A 19,778-nucleotide genomic window follows, 5' to 3' on the forward strand; every position below is an offset into this window, starting at 1 on the left:
TTTCACCTGAGTATTGAACAATTTTTTTTAATGTGGCAACATGTATATAATAAAATTTACCATTTTAGCCATTTTAAGTGTACAGCTCAGTGATAGTAAATCCATCCACCTTGTTGTACAACCATCACCACTGTCCATCTGCAGAACTCTTTGTCTTATAACCCTGAGACTCTCCCCAGCCCTTGGCAACCAACATCCTACTTTCTTGTCCACTCTAGGAACCTCATAGCAGTGGGATCACACAGTATTTTTTTGAGTCCAGCTTATTTCACTTAGCTTGATGTCCTCAAGCTTCATTCGTGTTGCAGTGAGAGAGGCAACATCTCCTTCCCTTTTGTGGCTGAATAATATTCCTCAATAGAAACACACCACATTTTGTTTATCCATTTTTCTCTCCGTGGGCTCTTGGGTTGTTTCCACCTTTTGGCGACAGTGAATAACTTTCCTGTGAAAGAGGATACATGAATATCTGTTCAAGTCCCTGCTTTCAATTCTATGGGGTATGAGTCCAGAACTGGAATTGCTGGATCATATGGGAATTCCACGTTGATTTTATTTTATTTTATTTTATTAATTAATTAAGTTATTTATTTATTCATGAGAGACAGAGAGGCAGAGACATAGGAAGAGAGAGAAGTAGGTTCCCCACAGGGAGCCTGTCAACCACTGAGACACCCAGGCGTCCCCATGTTGATTTTATTTTTAAAGATTTATTTGTTTTATAAAACAAGATGAAACCAGAGTGGGAGACAAACCATAAGAGACTTAATTCATAACTAACTGAGGGTCACTGGAGGGGATGTGGGTGGGGGCATGGGGTAACTGGGTGATGGGCATTAAGGAGGGCACGTGATGTAATGAGCACTGGGTGTTATGTAAGCGTGATGAGTCCCTGACTTCTGCCTCTGATACCTATAATACATTATATAATAATTAATTGACTTTTAATGATATTTTTTAAAGAGAAAAAATATTTAAGAGAGAGAGAGAGTGTGAGCAGGGGGAGGGGGAGAAGGAGAGGGAAAGCAGACTCCCCACAGAGCAGGGAGCCCCACACGGGGCTCGACCCCAGGACCCTGAGATCATGAGCTGAGTTGAAATCAAGAATCAGACGCTTAACCCACTGAGCCATCCAGACACCCTTCCCTGTTTGATTTTTTAAAAAGATTTTTATTTATTAATTCATGAGAGACACAGAGAGGCAGAGACACAGGCAGAGGGAGAAGCAGGCTCCATGTGGGACTCGATCCCAGGATCCCCCGGGGTTGCAGCTTGAGCCAAAGGCAGACGCTCAACCACAGAGCCGCCCAGGTGCCCCTGCTTATTACATTTTGAAATACGGCTGCTAGAAAATGTAAAATTATGTACGAATCTCCTGTTGTATCTCTACCACACAGCACTATTTACACGTTTGCAAACGAGATGTGGGTGTGAGTGAGCAGATGCACAGGGAGGGTTTCTAGAAGTTCCCAGCTTTGTTGCAAATGTGTCAGAGCTTCCCCTGCAGGAGGCAGGCAGATACCTGTGGATGGCGGTGGAGGAGAAGCCCACAGGTAACTATTCCGGCCCTTACGTTTGCAGGAAAGAGGCCCTGAGTCAGCAGGTGGAGGGCTCCTGCCGGAGGAGAGACATCTCTTCAGGGGAGGCGTGTGGACATTCACAAAATCATTATTTCCCGGTGAAGACAAACAAGTGCTTACATTTTTGCAATTCTTCATCAGAACACTTTCTAGTTGGGAGCGAGGATGTTCCCAGAGAAAGGAGATGCTGGCGGAAGAGGTGCTGAACCCCTGCCCCTGCTTACTTCCTCCTTAAAAACAACCTGCTGCTCTTTGTCCAGTGGGGTCCTTCAAGACTGGGGATGGGCAGACGTGCAGGGGACTTAAGGGGTCCAGGATCCATCCCCAAGCCGGTCCTCCCTTGCCAACCTTAGCCAGGTCTACAGCGGCTGGGAAATCTGCTGTGGGGGTAGGGAGAGTGTTGGCAGTCAGACCCCAGCTCCTAGGGAAGGAGAAAGACACCCCAAGAGGGTGCAAATGAGCAGAGCCCCTCTCTCTCCCGAGAAGCTCTGGGAGGAAGCTGGGGGTGGTCTGGGGTCTCTGGGCAGCTCTGTCCAGAGTGGGAGTCACGAGGGCTGAGGCTGTGGCTCCAGTGCTACTGGGGCTGGGTTGCTTTTAGGAAGGAAAGGATGGGGGGGCACTGAGAGGGAGATGGGAGGGGCCCCCTGGGAGTGCATCATCCTGGGTTATCTGTGCGAGTCCTAAATCCAGTGGGAAGTGGAAGAGGAGAAGACACACAGGGGAGAAGACCACATGAAGACAGAGGCCAAGGTTGGCCCAAGAATGCCGACGGCCCCCAGAAGCTGGAAGAGGGAAGGAACAGAATCTCTTCCAGAGTCTCTGGAGGGAATGTGGTCCCGCTGATGCTTTGGTTTTGGTTTTTGGCCTCCAGAACTGTTGTAGGATAAGGCTTTTCTTGTTTCAAGCCACAAATGACCAAGCATGTGGTCATTGGTCATGGCAGCTGCAAGAGACTAATGCCCTGTCCCCCTCGAAGGCGAGAAAACCATCCCCCCAATAGGAATGGGGAGATCTGTCTCCTCATCATTATCTCCCTGGTCCCTCAGATCCTGTGGAGCCCTGAGGGGACACGGAAATGCCTGTGGATGTCACATCCCCAGCCCCCTCCCCTCCCCCCATCCTCCATCTTGTTCTTGGCCCAAGCCCACTGTGCACAAGGACAGTCACTAACTGTCATCCCTCCTGGCTTCAGACACAGGCACTTTCTGTGCAAAGGGCTCTCCCTTACGTCTGGATCCTGGCATCTGCTGGAGGGACAGGACCCAGGCTTTCTGGGTGAGGAGTTGCTCAATGTCACCTCCAGTGGGGATAGGATAGGCTAGGGGATGGTTTTTGCTGCCTCTTTTTTGAGGGTAATTGTAGATTTTTATATAGTCAACGTGTTGCATTGATTTTTTTTTTTAATGTTAGGATCATCTCCAATTTGGTCATTGATCTGGCCAGAGCGAATTCCAGGTGAATTTTTTTCTAAAGAAAGGAAACTCAAAACTGTCCCGTTGGGGATTAAAAGACAGTCAGGGCTCACCATTTCTTTCTTTTTTATTTTATTTTATTTTATTTTATTTTATTTTATTTTATTTTATTTTATTTATTCATGAGAGACACAGAGAGAGGCAGAGACACGGGCAGAGGGAGAAGCAGGCTCTATTCAGGGAGCCCGATGTGGGACTTGACCCCAGGACCCCAAGATCACACCCTGAGCCAAAGGCAGATGCTCAACCACTGAGCCACCCGGGTTCCCAGGGCTCACCATTTCCGTAGATTGTTTGTGGCTTCAGCTGACGTGGCATTCACATGGGGGACTGAACACATCCGTATGCCCTGTGAGGCAGGGCTGGCTTCCCGGGCTGGCAATCTGCCATCACGCAGTCACTCAGGAGGGCCTGTGGCCAGGTGTAACACTCTGCTTTTGCCATCTTAAAATTATTAACGATTTTTAAGCGAGGAGCCCTGCATTTTCACTTTACATAGGGTCCTGCCATTTATGCAGCTGGTTGCCCCAGGAGTGACCCACCAAGGACTCAGCCTCCTCTAGGATGCCACCATCCATGCAACGCATTGGGCAGCCACGAGGGGGCAGCACCACCACAGGGTCGCCTGGACGGTGGGCCCTGAGCGCCACCAGCAGTTTGGCATTTTTTCTTTTGTTTGTCTCCTCATAGGTCTCTGTCTCCACCCCTTTCCCCTTCAAGGTCTCCCCAGCTCACAGAGGGAATGTGCTCCAGCCCTGAAGTACTTTACAGATACACATTCGAAAAAAAGATTTTATTTATTTATTCATGAGAGACACAGACAGAGAGGCAGAGACACGGGCAAAGGGAGAAATAGGCTCCTGGCAGGGAAGCCTGATGCGGACTCGACCCCAGGACCCCAGGATCACACCCTGAGTCAAAGGCAGACACTCAACCACTGAGCCACCCAGGCGTCCCAGATACACAGTTTTGACTCCACAATCCAAGGTTGGGGCTGGTGATCACAACTCTTTGCCTCAAACGTGACGGGCATTAAATAGACATAACAAGGTCTACACTAACTATTGGTCTTAGGAAAATAGTGCAGAGGCTATTGGGAGATTGCTCATGTGTCGCGGTGATGGGGAAGGGAGCAACCAAGTCCCCGTTTTCCAAGAGGGAAGATGTTAGCGCCTAAAGGTGAAAAATCACTAAGTAGCCTCAGAGCGTGTTGAGCAGAGATGAGGGGCTTCCTGCAGGGGAGCTGGAGCTGTTCCCCCACATCTCCCCGAAGTGGCCCCAGACAGAGAAGCCAGAGCTTTCCTGGGATCACTCTGAGGCACAACACACAGCGACACCGGCTTACCACGGCAACGTCCAGTGTGGTCGCCAAGACAAGACGAAGGAACGTCCCTCCTCCCGGGAGGGAGCCCCAATCGGTTTTGCTCCCGGTGTGAATACCAGGACTAGAGTAATCATCCCATCGTTCGAGCCGCAGAGGGGCTGCATGACCACGAGCTCACGTCTCCCTGGGGTTTCGGGTCATCCCCATCAAAATAGGTCTGCTCTGGGCCAGCCATACACAGCTGATTAAGATTAGTCCCAGAAGCCCACATTTCTTCAGTCTTTGCCCATATAACATATGATGGGGACTGACTTCTCTCTCTGTCTCGCCTTTTTTGACATCAGGGGGATGGAATGAAAAACTCAAAATCTGGGGCATTTGGGTGGCTCCTTGGTTGAATGTCTGCCTTTGGCTAAGGGCGTGATCCCGGGGTCCTGGGATCGAGTCCTACGTCGGGCTCCCTGTGTGGAGCCTGCTTCTCCCTCTGCCTGTGTCTCTGCCTCTCTCTCTCTCTCTCTGAATCTCTCATGAATGAATAAATAAAATCTTTAAAAAAAAAACCCCAAACAACACTTGTTGTTGTTCCTCTGCTCAAAGCCCTTCTGTTGCTCACCTGTGAATCACATCAAACCCCAAAGTCCTCCCCGCAGCCCACAGGTCCTACGTTGGAGCTACTAGGAATGCTGGTTTGCAAGAAGATGCCAGCAGGTCTGTCAAGTTAGCGCCTGAGTCGAGAAAGTCTTGCAATGAAGAAAATGTCAGCGGAAATCAACAGGGCGCTTAGTGACGTGGACCGTCCGCCTTCTGGGCCAGGCTCCTCCCCTCCTTGCAGACAACCCTTTGAGTAGCACTGCCCCTACCCAACCTGGCTCCTGCCCATACTGTGCTGTCCTCCTCACCCCATGTGTTCCGGCCACAGGGGCTTTCTGACCCTTCCTCAACTCTCACGCAAGCTCGGGTCTCCCCCTGCTCCCCGGCATCTATTCCCTTTCCAGGAAATCATCTTTGTCTGGAGACTCGCAGGACTGCTCCCGCCCTCTCTTCCCATCTCAGATGTCACCCCACCATGAAGGATTTCTTTTTTTTTTTTTAAGATTTTATTTATTTATGCATCACACACACACACACACACACACACACACACACACACACACAGAGAGAGAGAGAGAGAGAGAGAGAGAGAGGCAGAGACGCAGGTAGAGGGAGAAGCAGGCTCCATGCAGGGAGCCCGATGTGGGATTCGATCCCGGGTCTCCAGGATCGCACCCTGGGCCAAAGGCAGGTGCTAAACCGCTGAGCCACCCAGGGATTCCTCCAGTGAAGAATTTCATTGACTTTCCTATACAAAGGAACAGGATCTCCCCGTGAAACCCTCACTCTATCTTCTTCACCCTATTTTGGTTCTCTGTTCGATGGCTTTAGAGGACAGAAATTCTGCCTTTTATATCTTTTTTCCCAGATAAAATTGACATGTAACGTTGGATTAGTCTAGGTGTACTGCACACTGATTCGATATATGTATACACTGTGAAGTGACCACCGCAATAAGCATAGTTAATGTCCATGACTTCGTGTAGTCATACTTTTTGCTCTTAGCAAATTTCAAAAATGCAATGCAGTATTTTTTTAAAGGTTTTATTTATTTATTCATGAGAGACACAGAGAGGGAGAGGCAGAGACATATGCAGAGGGAGAAGCAGGCTCCATGCAGAGACCCCGATGCAGGACTCCATCCTGGGACCCCAGGATCATGCCCTGAGCCAAAGGCAGACGCTCAACCACTGAGCCACCCGGGTGCCCCTGCAATGCAGTATCCTTAACAGAGTCACCACGCTGTGCATTACGCCTCTAGGACTTCTGCATCTGGAAGATTTGATCTTTTGATCACCTTTACTCATCCCCACCGCCCCCTGCCCCTCAGGCAAGGCAACCGCCGACAGTTCTCTGTCAGATTCCACCTGTAAGCAAGATCATAGAGTATCTGTCTCTCTTTGACTCGCTGGCTGCTCTTAGCACAATATCCTCATCCATGTTGTCCATCCATGTTGTCACAAAAGGCAAGAGTTTCTTCCTTTTTGTGGCTGAATAATATACCATCGTATGAGATCCCACCTTTTCTTTACCCATTTATTCCTCAACAGACTTGTAGGATGTTTCTGTCTCCTGCCCTTTGTGAATGATGCCGCAGTAAACCTGGGGGTGCAGGATGTTTTTCAGGACGTGATTTCATTTCTTTTGGTCATATACCCAGAAGTGGAACCGTTAGATCAGATGATAGTTCTATTTTTAATATTTGGAGGACTCACCATATTGCTTTCTGTGGGTTTTTTTTTAAGTTTATTTATTTATTTGAGAGAGACCAAGAGAGAGTGCATGAGTGAGGGGGAGGGGCAGAGGGAGAGAGAGAGAATCCTAAGCAGACTGTCTCCACAATCAGTCCGGAGCTCAACTCTGAGCTCAGTCCCAGGAAGCTGAGATCATGACCCTGAGCTGAAATCAAGAGTCAGATGCTCAACCAACTGAGCCACCCTGGCACCCCCAACTCCGGGCACCCCTCTTTCTATATTTTTGGGTATTCCAAATTTTGGATATTAATCCCTTACCAGACATATGATTTAAAATGTCTCTCCCACTTGGTGGGTTGCCTTTTCATTTTCTCATGGTTTCCTTTGCTGTGCAGAAGCTCTTCAGCTTGATGAGGTTCCACTTATTATTTTTGACTTTCATTGCCATCCAGAAAACTCATTGCCAGGTCTGATGCCAAGGAACTTACTGCTTGTGTTTTCTTCTGGTAGTTTCATGGTTTCAGATCTTATATTCAAGCCTTTAATCCAATTTAACTGAATGCACATGGTGCTCCTGATGGAGCTCTCACTCTCCTGGATCCACTGCTCCAAAATTGTTGACACTTTGTCGGGTCGTTGTAACAGGAGGGCAGTGCATGCTCTTGAGGGTGAAAACTCTTTACATTTGACCTAATTTGAGCCCGTTGAATTCATACACCATTTCTGAATCTGAGTACTTTCAAACCAAAGCAACTGATGGTGGGAGAAACATGTCCTCACCAGGGAAATTTGGGTTTATATTTGAAATAGTACATAGGGGCGCCCGGGTGGTTGAGCATCTGCCTTTGGCTCAGATCATGATCCCAGAGTCCTGGGATTGAGTCTTGCATCAGACTCCCCGCAGGGAACCTGCTTCTCCCTCTGCCTGTGTCTCTGCTTCTCTCTGTTTCTCTGATGAATAAATAAATAAAATCTTAAAAAGAAATTTACAGGGTAGCCTTGAGGGCCCAGCGGTTTGGCGCTGCCTTCAGCCCGGGGTCTGATCCTGGAGACCCGGGATCGAGTCCCACATCGGGCTCCCTGCGTGGAGCCTGCTTCTCCCTCTGCCTCTCTCTCTCTCTCTCTCCCTGTCTGTGATGAATAAATAAATAAATAATCTTTTAAAATAAATAAATAAATAAATAAATAAATAAATAAATAAATAAATAATTTATAGGAAAGGAGCCAAGAACATACAGTGGAGGAAGGGCATGTAATATCTTCAGAAAAGGCAAAGGTTTTCTTAAACACAAGGGAGCTTCAAAGGCCACACAGAACACCAGACTCAGGAATCTTCCAACCTGCTCATCTAAGTTGTCGCCCTCATCATCTCCTGTCCTCATTCTTTTTTTTAATTTTTAATTGTATTTATTTATACATTTTATTTATTTATTCATGAGAGACACAGAGTGAGAGAGAGAGCAGAGACATAGGCAGAGAGAAACAGGCTCCATGCAGGAAGTCCAATGTGGAACTTGATCCTGGGACCCTTGGATCATGTCGTGAGCCAAAGGCAGATGCCCAACTGCTGAGCCATCCAGCCCTCCCCTCATTTTATTTATCATTATTTTTTAAAATATTTTATTTATTTATTCATGAGACACACACACACACACACACACACACACAGAGGCAGAGACATAGGCAGAGGGAGAAACAGGCTCCATGCAGGGAGCCACACGTGGAACTCGATCTTGGGACTCCAGGATCATGCCCTGGGCTGAAGGCAGGTGCTAAACCGCTGAGTTTTAATGAGTATTCGTATTTATTTTATTTTTATATTAAAAGAGTATTTTAAATTAGGCTCCATGTAAGCATAGCACCCCACAGGGGGCTTGAACACACAACCCTGAGACCAAGACCTGAGCTGAGTTCATGACTTAGACGCTTAAACAACTGAGCCTAAGAACTCTTTAAAAAATATTTATTTATTTATTTATTTATTTATTTATTTATTTATTTGAGAGAGAGAGAGAGAGAGATAGAGAGAGAGAGAGAGAGGCAGAGACAGAGGCAGAGGGAGAAGCAGGCTCCATGCCAGGAGCCCGGTGTGGGACTCCATCCCTTGGGCCAAAGGCAGGCGCCAAAGTGCCGAGCCACCCAGAGATCCTGTTTTTGTTTGTTTGTTTGTTTTTGTTTTTTAATGAGTTCTACTTGGGGCCTGAGCTCACCATCCTGAGGAAAGAGTTTCATGCTCTAGGTATTCAGCAACCCGGTCGCTCCCTTTTCTTCTTCTTTCTTCCTTTCCTCCTTAATTTCTTTCTTTCCTTCCTTTTTTTTTAATGTCACATCTTAGACTCTTTGGCTGTCCTGAATCCCTCAATCTGCCCCCTCCCACACAGCTGCTCCTCTACCCATCTTTCCATCCCTGCTCAGCCCTTCTCCTCCCACCTTGGCCTCTCAACTCCTGAGAATCCCTGGAGCCTCGAGCCTCTTCCCCGTTATGGACTCTGGAGGGGCTCAGAGCCCCATGAGCTGCCATGGGAGGCTGAAACGGGCTGGCTGGGAACACAGAATGAACCTCACCCACCAACACTTTGTATTGGTCACACCCAGAGCTTCCTCTTGGAAGGCAGGAAGGTTTCAAGGGCCCCAGGGATCTTCACCCCAATTTCTTCCTTAAATCTGTGAAAAATTATGGGGAAAAACTCATAACATTACATTCCCTACCATTCACTGGGAACCAGGATACAGATGAGCAGGGGTATCAATATTCTCAGGGGCGTACAATGCATCTCTAGCACCTGCTCATTTTGTAACAGAAAGTCTGCACCCACAGTTTCCTGTTTGCTCCTCCCTGCCCCCACCGGCCCCACATGTCTTCTTTCTGTTTCTATAAATTTGACTATGACGGGCAGGACATACAAGTGGAATCATAGGGTATTTGTCTTTCTGCGACCTGCTCATTTCATGTGGCAGCGGGTCCAGAACTCACTTCTTCCTTAGGATCCTTCCAGCTCGTTCCACTGGAGCTGGATGCCGCATGATCTTTCTCTGTTCCTCTGTGCGTGGACACGGGGGCTGCTTCTACATCTTGACTCTTGTGAACAACACTGCGATGAACAGGGATGAGCGGGGATCCCTTCGTACTGTTGGCTTTCAGTTCTTACAGATGTAAAATGAGTAAGGAGATGGCTCCATCACACGGTAAGTCTATTTCTTAATTTGGAGGAAACCCGGCACCGTGTTCCAAGCTGATGTCTGATGTGCCATTTTACTTTTTCACTAACATTTGCCAGGGTTCTGATTTCTCCAGATCCTCACCAACACACATTAATTTATGGTATTTGGGTTTGGGGTCCTTTTGCTTATTGTTGTTTTTTTTTTAATTTTTATTTATTTATGATAGTCACACACAGAAAGAGAGAGAGAGAGAGAGAGAGAGAGAGAGAGGCAGAGACACAGGCAGAGGTTGAAGCAGGCCCCATGCACCGGGAGCCCGACGTGGGATTCGATCCCGGGTCTCCAGGATCGCGCCCTGGGCCAAAGGCAGGCGCCAAACCGCTGCGCCACCCAGGGATCCCTTGCTTATTGTTGTTGATGGTGACTATCCTGATGGGTGTGACTTGATATATATTTGTGTTCGATTTGCTCTGTGTAATGATTAGCGATGTTGAGCGTTTCCTCAGAAGCTTGGTGGCCACTGTATACCTTTGGAGAAATGTCTCTTTGACATTTTTGCCCATTGTTGATTTTACTGATTTTTTTGTATACCTTTTTATTGGAGTTCCATTTGCCAACAATAGTATAACACCCAGTGCTCATCCTGTCAAGTGCCCCCCTCTTTACTGATTTTTTAGTTATTAAAATATTTATTAAAAATTGTATTTATTAATGAGTGCCTGGGTGGCTCAGTGGTTGAGTGTCTACCTTGGCTTCATGTCATGATCCTGGCATCCTGAGATGGAGTCCCAAATCGGGCTTCCCACGGGGAGCCTGCTTCTCCCTCTGCCTAAGCCTCTGCCTCTGAGCATGTCTCTCATAATACATAAATAATCTTTAAAAATATTTTATGTATTTATTTGTTAGAAAGAGGGCACGAGAGGGCGAATGAGCAGAGGGAGAGGTAGAAGCCAACTCAATGCTGGGCACAGATCCAAATGAGGCAGGCTCAAACTTCCAGGGCAGCCTCAGGACCTCCGAGGTGCTCTGGGGAGGGTCATTCCACTCACATCCTTTCCCCTCCGCAGGGTTTCTCCTGACCCAAGGGGCGCGTTCTCATGAGCCCTCTGAATATCACCATCACCCATCCCAACATGGGTCCCTTGAAGATGAGTTTGCGGGGAGCTGTCCCTACCCCCAGCTCAGTCCTCAAGAGGCTGGCTCTACCCTGGTCAAATTTGGGATATATGGCTTACAAGTGGTAGAGATGCTTTCAACCAGTTCAGAGTTCTCTGTGACTGACTTTGAACTTCTCCGGGAAAGATGACACATCCCCAGAGCCTCCTGGGCTGCCGTGTCCCAGACCATCAGCCTTGGAAACCACCTCCACCCCCATCCTCCATTCAGCAAATATCACCCAGGTTGCGTACCCATCCCTCCCCAACCCCTGCCAAGCCATGGAGCTCTCTATCTAATCACCCTGGTTTTCCCTCCTCTTCTTCGGTGCCTTGCAACAGACCCTAAGCCACACAGGGTTAGAAGGAAATCAGCCTAGGATGGAGCAGTAAGGTTGCAGACATGCCATTGTCTGAAAGGAACTTTATTTGCTCAGTATGTGAAACAAGAAAGAATCGAGGCTGCGAAAACAAACACGCAAACAAACAAATAAAAAAAAACAAACTGTACTGAAATCAAGGGGGCAGCCCGGGTAGCTCAGCTGTTTAGCGCCCGCCTTTGGCCCAGGGCGTGATCCTGGAGAACCGGGATCGAGTCCCACGTTGGGCTCCCTGCATGGAGCCTGCTTCTCCCTCTGCATGTCTTTGACTCTCTCTCTCTCTCTCTCTCTCTCTCTCACTCTCTCTCTGTCTCGGATGAATAAATAAAATCTTGAAAAGAAAAAAAGAAATCTGGGAGACATAGATTCAAGAAGAACCAAATGTGCTCTGGGTGCTGTGGGGGTGAGGGGCTCAATTGATGAAGGTAACACCATAGGCTTGTAGAAGTTCTTCTGAAACAATTAGGATCGATGCAGCATAAATAACCGGCTTGGCCACATAGAGATGGTGTCACTGGGTGGAGTTCAGCGAAATAAGCTTCCTTGTGACAACTGTGGCAGAACGGAGCTGTGTGTTGGTTGGAACGGGCTGCAAGTTCATGTGACATCCAGACGTGGTAGCGGATAGGATCAACTTGTACATTGGTCTCCGGCCTCCATGTCAGGCTGCTGAGCATTAGGGTTTCAGTATCAATGTTTGCACCCACAGTTGTGAGCCAGTGTTGTTTGTGAGAGGATAGAATGGGCCAGGCTCGGGGAGAGCGGAGCGTGCACACAAGCCTCCAGTGGCAGGAGATAAGCGAGGAAAGTCCTTTGCTCTCCTCCGGGTGCCAAGTATCCCCCCAACGAATGCAGGGTGAGTAGGTGTAAGAGTAGCTAAACGACAACCACAGCTGTGGGCTCAGAAACCATCTTTTTGTGTAGAAAGTAATATAGCTTATTGAGGAAGACTTCAACAATGAGATTGTGTATAATGGACGCAAGAGAACTCAGGACATAAATAAGGGTCTTCTTCACCATAAACTGGCACATCTTTTTGAAACAACCCAGGAGCTCCCAGTGGTTGTCCGGCCATGTCACGAACAATGCAGGAACATAACTTCTTATCTTGGCCAGGACAAAGGTAGCTACAACTTCCACCATTAATTCTGTGAACCACAGTTTGATATTGAGCATAACTGACCTGTTACAGAACATAGGCAGTGTCCCCTTGTGTGCTCCGGTCCCAAGGAAGATGTGAAGCCTCGAGACCAGCCTTTAATAGTCACTGCTATAGAGTAGGAGCTGGGGACGAGTTCTCGGTGTCTCTTTTCTGGAGGAGTCGTGCCAGTTTAGAATTATCCTTTCCGTTTATAAAGCTTGTGAGCCCTCTGAAAATAGGTTGAAATAGGTCCTAAAAGTAGTACAAATCAGTTTATTGGTAAATTCATATGACTACTAATAATTTACAAATGATATGAGAAATCAATGACCCTGTGGCCTTTTTATAGGCTCCACAAATGAAAAGAAAATCACTCCACCAATAAAAATAACCCCATAAAGTTTGAAATCGGATATTTTTTCTTTTGAAATCGGATGTTTTTTATCTCAAACATCTCAATCGGATGTTTTTTATCTCAAACATCTCAATTTGATATTTTTTTAATCAGATGAGTTTTATCTCAAACATCAATTGGATGTCCTTTATCCCAAACATCTTGCATGTTTTTTATCTCAAACATCTCAATCCGATGTTTTTTATCTCAAACATCTCAATCGGATGTTTTTTATCTCAAACATCTCAATTTGATATTCTTTTAATCAGATGAGTTTTATCTCAAACATCAATTGGATGTTCTTTATCTCAAACATCTTGGATGGTCTTTTTTTTCTTTTTTTTTTTTTTCTTGGATGTTTTTTATCTCAAACATCTCGGATGTTTTTTATCTCAAACTTCTCAATCAGATGTTTTTTATCTCAAACATCTCAATTGGATATTTTTTATCTCAACAAAAGCCATTGTCGTTTTTTCCCCTTATGCCTCCTAATATTGCTTCTGTGAGAGGGTTGAAAAAAACCCCTTGTCCTCTTGTTTATACATATTTTGGCAAAATGTAGGTATTTTCAGTTTCAATATTTTGTGAAAAACTTCAAAAAACCCTGTTCTTTATCACACACACAAGCTGGCCAAATACAGGATTTATCGTGGCAATATTTTGTGAGAAGCTTCAGATAACCTTGTCATTTTTATACATATCATAGTGATACATAGGTACCTTTTGTTCCAATATTTTGTGAAAAGCTTCAAAAAAAAAATCCCTCTCCTTTTCTACACATATCCTGGCCAATATAGGTATCTTTTGTGACAATATTCTGTGAAAGGGTTCACAAAACCCTGTCCTCTTTTTTCCGCATATCTCGGCTGAACATAGGTATTTTTTTAATACTATTTTGTGAAAAAGATTTCAAAACCTTGTCCTCTGTTTTACACGTTTCCTGGCTGAACCCAGTTATTTTTTGTGACAATTTTTATGTGTGACAGGCTTTCAGAAACCATATCCTCTTTTATACATGTATCCTGGTCTAACATAGACATTTTTTTGTGACAAGATTTTGTGTAAGGCTTCGAAAACCCAGTCCTCTTTCCTACACATATCCTGGGCGAACGTAGATATTTTTTGTGGCACTTCTTTATGACAGGTTTCAAAATCTCTGGCCACATTTTTACGTATATCCAGTTTTAAAAAATGAGATTTTATTTATTTATTTATTTATTTATTTATTTATTTATTTATTTATTTGAGACGGAGAGAGACGTAGTGGGAGATGCACTGTCCCTGTGGGGAGCCTAATGGGGACTCTTTCCCAGAAGCTCGGGAACAGGGCCTGAGCGTCTCCTCAACCACTGAGCCACACAGGTGCCCCACATACATCTCTATTGTTACATGTCAGTCTCCTTCACTTTAACTCCTGGCTAGGATCCCACCGTAGGAGTAAACTCGTTGCACTCCTGAAAGGCTGCGAGTTGAAACCAGTGGTTGGTGGCTCAGCGGTTTAGTGCTGCCTGCAGCCCGGGGCGTGATCCTGGAGACCCTTGATCAGTCCCACAAGAGGCTCTGCATGGAGCCTGCTTCTCCCTCCGCCTATGTCTCTGCCTCATTCTCTCTCTGTGTCTCTATGAATAAATAAATAAAATCTTAAAAAAAAAAATAAAGAAACCACTGGTTTGACTATCACAGCTAGATTTCCGCATCCTGGAACATGTTTTCTTCCACACGGGCTGAAGAGTTTCCCTAGGAGATGTATTCATGCCCCAAAGTAAGAATAGTTGGGCAGCCCGGGTGGCTCAGCAGTTTAGTGCCACCTTCAGCCCAGGGTGTGATGCTGGAGACCCGGGATCGAGTCCCTCGTGGGGCTCCCTGCATGGAGCCTGCTTCTCCCTTTGCCTGTGTCTCTGCCTCTTTCTCTTTCTGTGTGTGTGTGTGTGTGTGTGTGTGTGTGTGTGTGAGTGTGTCTGTTTCTGGTGAATAAATAAAATCTTGAAAAGAAAAACGAAAGAAATCAAGGAGTTACAGATTCAAGAAGAACGAAATATGCTCTGGGGACTGAGGGGTGAGGAGCTCAATTGATGAAGGTAACACCATAGGCTTGTAGAAGTTGTTCTGAAACAATTAGGATCGATGCAGCATAAATAACCGGCTTTGCCACATAGAGATGGTGTCACTGGGTGGAGTTCAGCGAAATAAGCTTCCTTGTGACAACTGTGGCAGAACGGAGCTGTGTGTCGGTTGGTTCAGGCTGCAAGTTCATGTGACATCCAGACGTGGAGGCGGATCAGACCAGCTTGCACTTTGGTCTCCGGCCTCCATGTCAGGCTGCTGAGCATTAGGGTTTCAGTATCAATGTTTGCACCCACAGTTGTGAGCCAGTGTTGTTTGTGAGAGGATAGAATGGGCCAGGCTCGGGGAGAGCCGAGCGTGCACACAAGCCTCCAGTGGCAGGAGATAAGCGAGGAAAGTCCTTTGCTCTCCTCCGGGTGCCAAGTATCCCCCCAACGAATGCAGGGTGAGTAGGTGTAAGAGTAGCTAAACGACAACCACAGCTGTGGGCTCAGAAACCATCTTTTTGTGTAGAAAGTAATATAGCTTATTGAGGAAGACTTCAACAATGAGATTGTGTATAATGGACGCAAGAGAACTCAGGACATAAATAAGGGTCTTCTTCACCATAAACTGGCACATCTTTTTGAAACAACCCAGGAGCTTCCAGTGGTTGTCCGGCCATGTCACGAACAATGCAGGAACATAACTTCTTATCTTGGCCAGGACAAAGGTAGCTACAACTTCCACCATTAATTCTGTGAACCACAGTTTGATATTGAGCATAACTGACCTGTTACAGAACATAGGCAGCGTCCCCTTGTGTGCTCCGGTCCCAAGGAAGATGTGAAGCCTCGAGAGCCAGCCTTTAAGAGTCACTGCTATAGAGTAGGAGCTGGGGACGAGTTCTCGGTGTCTCTTTTCTGGAGGAGTCGTGCCAGTTTAGAATTATCCTTTACGTTTATAAAGCTTGTGAGCCCTCTGAAAATAGGTTGAAATAGGTCCCAAAGTAGTACAAATCAGTTTATTGGTAAACTCATATGACTACTAATAATTTACAATTGATATGAGTCATCAATGACCCTGTGGCATTTTATACCTCCACAAATGAAAAGAAAATCACTCCACCAATAAAAATAACCCCATAAAGTTTGAAATCGGATATTTTTTTTTTGAAATCGGATATTTTTTATCTCAAACATCTCAATCGGATATTTTTTTAATCAGATGAGTTTTATCTCAAACATCAATTGGATGTTCTTTATCTCAAACATCTTGGATGTTTTTTTTTTTCTTTTTTTTTTTTTCTTGGATGTTTTTTATCTCAAACATCTCGGATGTTTTTTATCTCAAACTTCACAATCGGATGTTTTTTATCTCAAACATCTCAATTGGATATTTTTTATCTCAACAAAAGCCATTGTCCTTTTTTCCCCTTATGCCTCCTAATATTGCTTCTTGTGAGAGGGTTGAAAAAAACCCCTTGTCCTCTTGTTTATACATATTTTGGCAAAATGTAGGTATTTTCAGTTTCAATATTTTGTGAAAAACTTCAAAAAACCCTGTTCTTTATCACACACACAAGCTGGCCAAATACAGGATTTATCGTGACAATATTTGGTGAGAAGCTTCAGATAACCTGGTCATTTTTATACATATCATAGTGATACATAGGTACCTTTTGTTCCAATATTTTGTGAAAAGCTTCAAAAAAAAAAATCCCTCTCCTTTTCTACACATATCCTGGCCAATATAGGTATCTTTTGTGACAATATTTTGTGAAAGGGTTCACAAAACCCTGTCCTCTTTTTTCCACATATCTCGGCTGAACATAGGTATTTTTTTAATACCATTTTGTGAAAAAGATTTCAAAACCTTGTCCTCTGTTTTACACGTTTCCTGGCTGAACCTAGTTATTCTTTGTGACAATTTTTATGTGTGACAGGCTTGCAGAAACCATATCCTCTTTTATACTTGTATCCTGGTTTAACATAGACATTTTTTTGTGACAAGATTTTGTGAAAGGCTTCGAAAACCCAGTCCTCTTTCTTACACATATCCTGGGCGAACGTAGGTATTTTTTGTGACAATTCTTTATGACAGGTTTCAAAACCTCTGGCCACATTTTTACGTATATCCAGTTTTTAAAAATTGAGATTTTATTTATTTATTTATTTATTTATTTATTTATTTATTTATTTATTTATTTGAGACGGAGAGAGACGTAGTGGGAGATGCACTGTCCCTGTGGGGAGCCTAATGGGGACTCTTTCCCAGAAGCTCGGGAACAGGGCCTGAGCGTCTGCTCAACCACTGAGCCACACAGGTGCCCCACATACATCCCTATTGTTACATGTCAGTCTCCTTCACTTTAACTGCTGGCTAGGATCCCACCGTAGGAGTAAACTCGTTGCACTCCTGAAAGTCTGCGAGTTGAAACCAGTGGTTTGGGGGAGCCCAGGTGGCGCAGCGGTTTAGTGGCGCCTGCAGCCCGGGGCGTGATCCTGGAGACCCTTGATCAAGTCCCACATCAGGCTCTGCATGGAGCCTGCTTCTCCCTCCGCCTTTGTCTCTGCCTCATTCTCTCTCTGTGTCTCTATGAATAAATAAATAAAATCTTAAAAAAAAAATAAAGAAACCACTGGTTTGACTATCACAGCTAGATTTCCGCATCCTGGAACATGTTTTCTTCCACACGGGCTGAAGAGTTTCCCTAGGAGATGTATTCATGCCCCAAAGTAAGAATAGTTGGGCAGCCCGGGTGGCTCAGCAGTTTAGTGCCACCTTCAGCCCAGGGTGTGATGCTGGAGACCCTGGATCGAGTCCCACGTGGGGCTCCCTGCATGGAGCCTGCTTCTCCCTTTGCCTGTGTCTCTGCCTCTTTCTCTTTCTGTGTGTGTGTGTGTGTGTGTGTGTGTGTGTGTGTTTCTGGTGAATAAATAAAATCTTGAAAAGAAAAACGAAAGAAATCAAGGAGATACAGATTCAAGAAGAACCAAATGTGCTCTGGGGACTGTGGGGGTGAGGAGCTCAATTGATGAAGGTAACACCATAGGCTTGTACAAGTTCTTCTGAAAGAATTAGGATGGATGGGATCCCTGGGTTGCGCAGTGGTTTGGCGCCTGCCTTTGGCCCAGGGCGCGATCCTGGAGATCCGGGATCGAATTCCATATCAGGCTCCTGGTGCATGGAGCCTGCTTTCCCTCTACCTATGTCTCTGCCTCTCTCTCTCGCTCTGTGTGACTATCATAAATAAATAAAAATTAAAAAAAAATTAAAAAAAAAAGAATTAGGATGGATGCAGCATAAATAACCAGCTTTGCCTCATAGAGATGGTGTCACTGGGTGGAGTTCAGCGAAATAAGCTTCCTTGTGACAACTGTGGCAGAACGGAGCTGTGTGTCGGTTGGTACAGGCTGCAAGTTCATGCGACATCCAGACGTGGAGGCGGATCAGACCAGCTTGCACTTTGGTCTCCGGCCTCCATGTCAGGCTGCTGAGCATTAGGGTTTCAGTATCAATGTTTGCACCCACAGTTGTGAGCCAGTGTTGTTTGTGAGAGGATAGAATGGGGCAGCCTCGGGGAGAGCGGAGCGTGCACACAAGCCCCCAGTGGCAGGAGATAAGCGAGGAAAGTCCTTTGCTCTCCTCCGGGTGCCAAGTATCCCCCCAACGAATGCAGGGTGAGTAGGTGTAAGAGTAGCTAAACGACAACCACAGCTGTGGGCTCAGAAACCATCTTTTTGTGCAGAAAGTAATATAGCTTATTGAGGAAGACTTCAACAATGAGATTGTGTATAATGGACGCAAGAGAACTCAGGACATAAATAAGGGTCTTCTTCACCATAAACTGGCACATCTTTTTGAAACAACCCAGGAGCTTCCAGTGGTTGTCCGGCCATGTCACGAACAATGCAGGAACATAACTTCTTATCTTGGCCAGGACAAAGGTAGCTACAACTTCCACCATTAATTCTGTGAACCACAGTTTGATATTGAGCATAACTGACCTGTTACAGAACATAGGCAGTGTCCCCTTGTGTGCTCCGGTCCCAAGGAAGATGTGAAGCCTCGAGAGCCAGCCTTTAAGAGTCACTGCTATAGAGTAGGAGCTGGGGACGAGTTCTCCGTGTCTCTTTTCTGGAGGAGTCGTGCCAGTTTATATTATCCTTTACAAAAAAAAAAAAGAAAAAAAAAAAAAGAATTATCCTTTCCGTTTTTAAAGCTTGTGAGCCCTCTGAAAATAGGTTGAAATAGGTCCTAAAAGTAGTACAAATCAGTTTATTGATAAATTCATGCGACTACTAATAATTTACAATTGATATGAGTCATCCAGACCCTGTGGCCTTTTTATAGGCTCCACAAATGAAAAAAAATCACTCCACCAATAAAAATAACCCCATAAAGTTTGAAATCGGATATTTTTTTTTTTTGAAATCGTATGGTTTTTATCTCAAACATCTCAATTGGATGTTCTTTATCTCAAACATCTTGTATGTTTTTTATCGCAAACATCTCAGATTTTTTTTTTTAAGATTATTTATTTATTTATTTGTGATAGAGAGAGAGAGAGAGAGAGAGAGAGGCAGAAACACAGGCAGAGGAAGAAGCAGGCTTCATGCCGGGAGCCTGACGTGGGACTCGATCCCGGGACTCCAGGATTGCGCCCTGGGCCAAAGGCAGGCGCTAAACCGCTGAGCCACCCAGGGATCCCCCCATCTCAGATATTTTTTATCTCAAACATCTCAATCAGATGTTTTTTAACTCAAATATCTCAATCGGATTTTTTTTTCAATCAGATGTTTTTTATCTCAAACAGCTCAATGGGATGTTTTTTATCTCA

The 19,778-nt window shown here is 45.5% G+C and overlaps 1 long non-coding RNA gene across 2 annotated transcripts in view; it reads left to right on the forward strand.

Annotated features, from left to right (window-relative positions):
• The first annotated feature begins 9,505 nt into the window (after positions 1–9,505).
• Positions 9,506–19,778, forward strand: part of LOC140598293 (uncharacterized) — a 30,368-nt gene continuing 20,095 nt past the window's right edge. Inside the window, exon 1 of one of the 2 annotated variants that reach the window (XR_012000584.1) lies at positions 9,506–9,847. This is a non-coding gene — a long non-coding RNA (uncharacterized lncRNA). The remainder of the gene's footprint in view (positions 9,848–19,778) is intronic. The other variant, XR_012000585.1, reaches the window with a different exon arrangement.

This window comes from Vulpes vulpes, chromosome 1, assembly GCF_048418805.1.
Source record: "Vulpes vulpes isolate BD-2025 chromosome 1, VulVul3, whole genome shotgun sequence".
NCBI lineage: Eukaryota > Metazoa > Chordata > Mammalia > Carnivora > Canidae > Vulpes > Vulpes vulpes.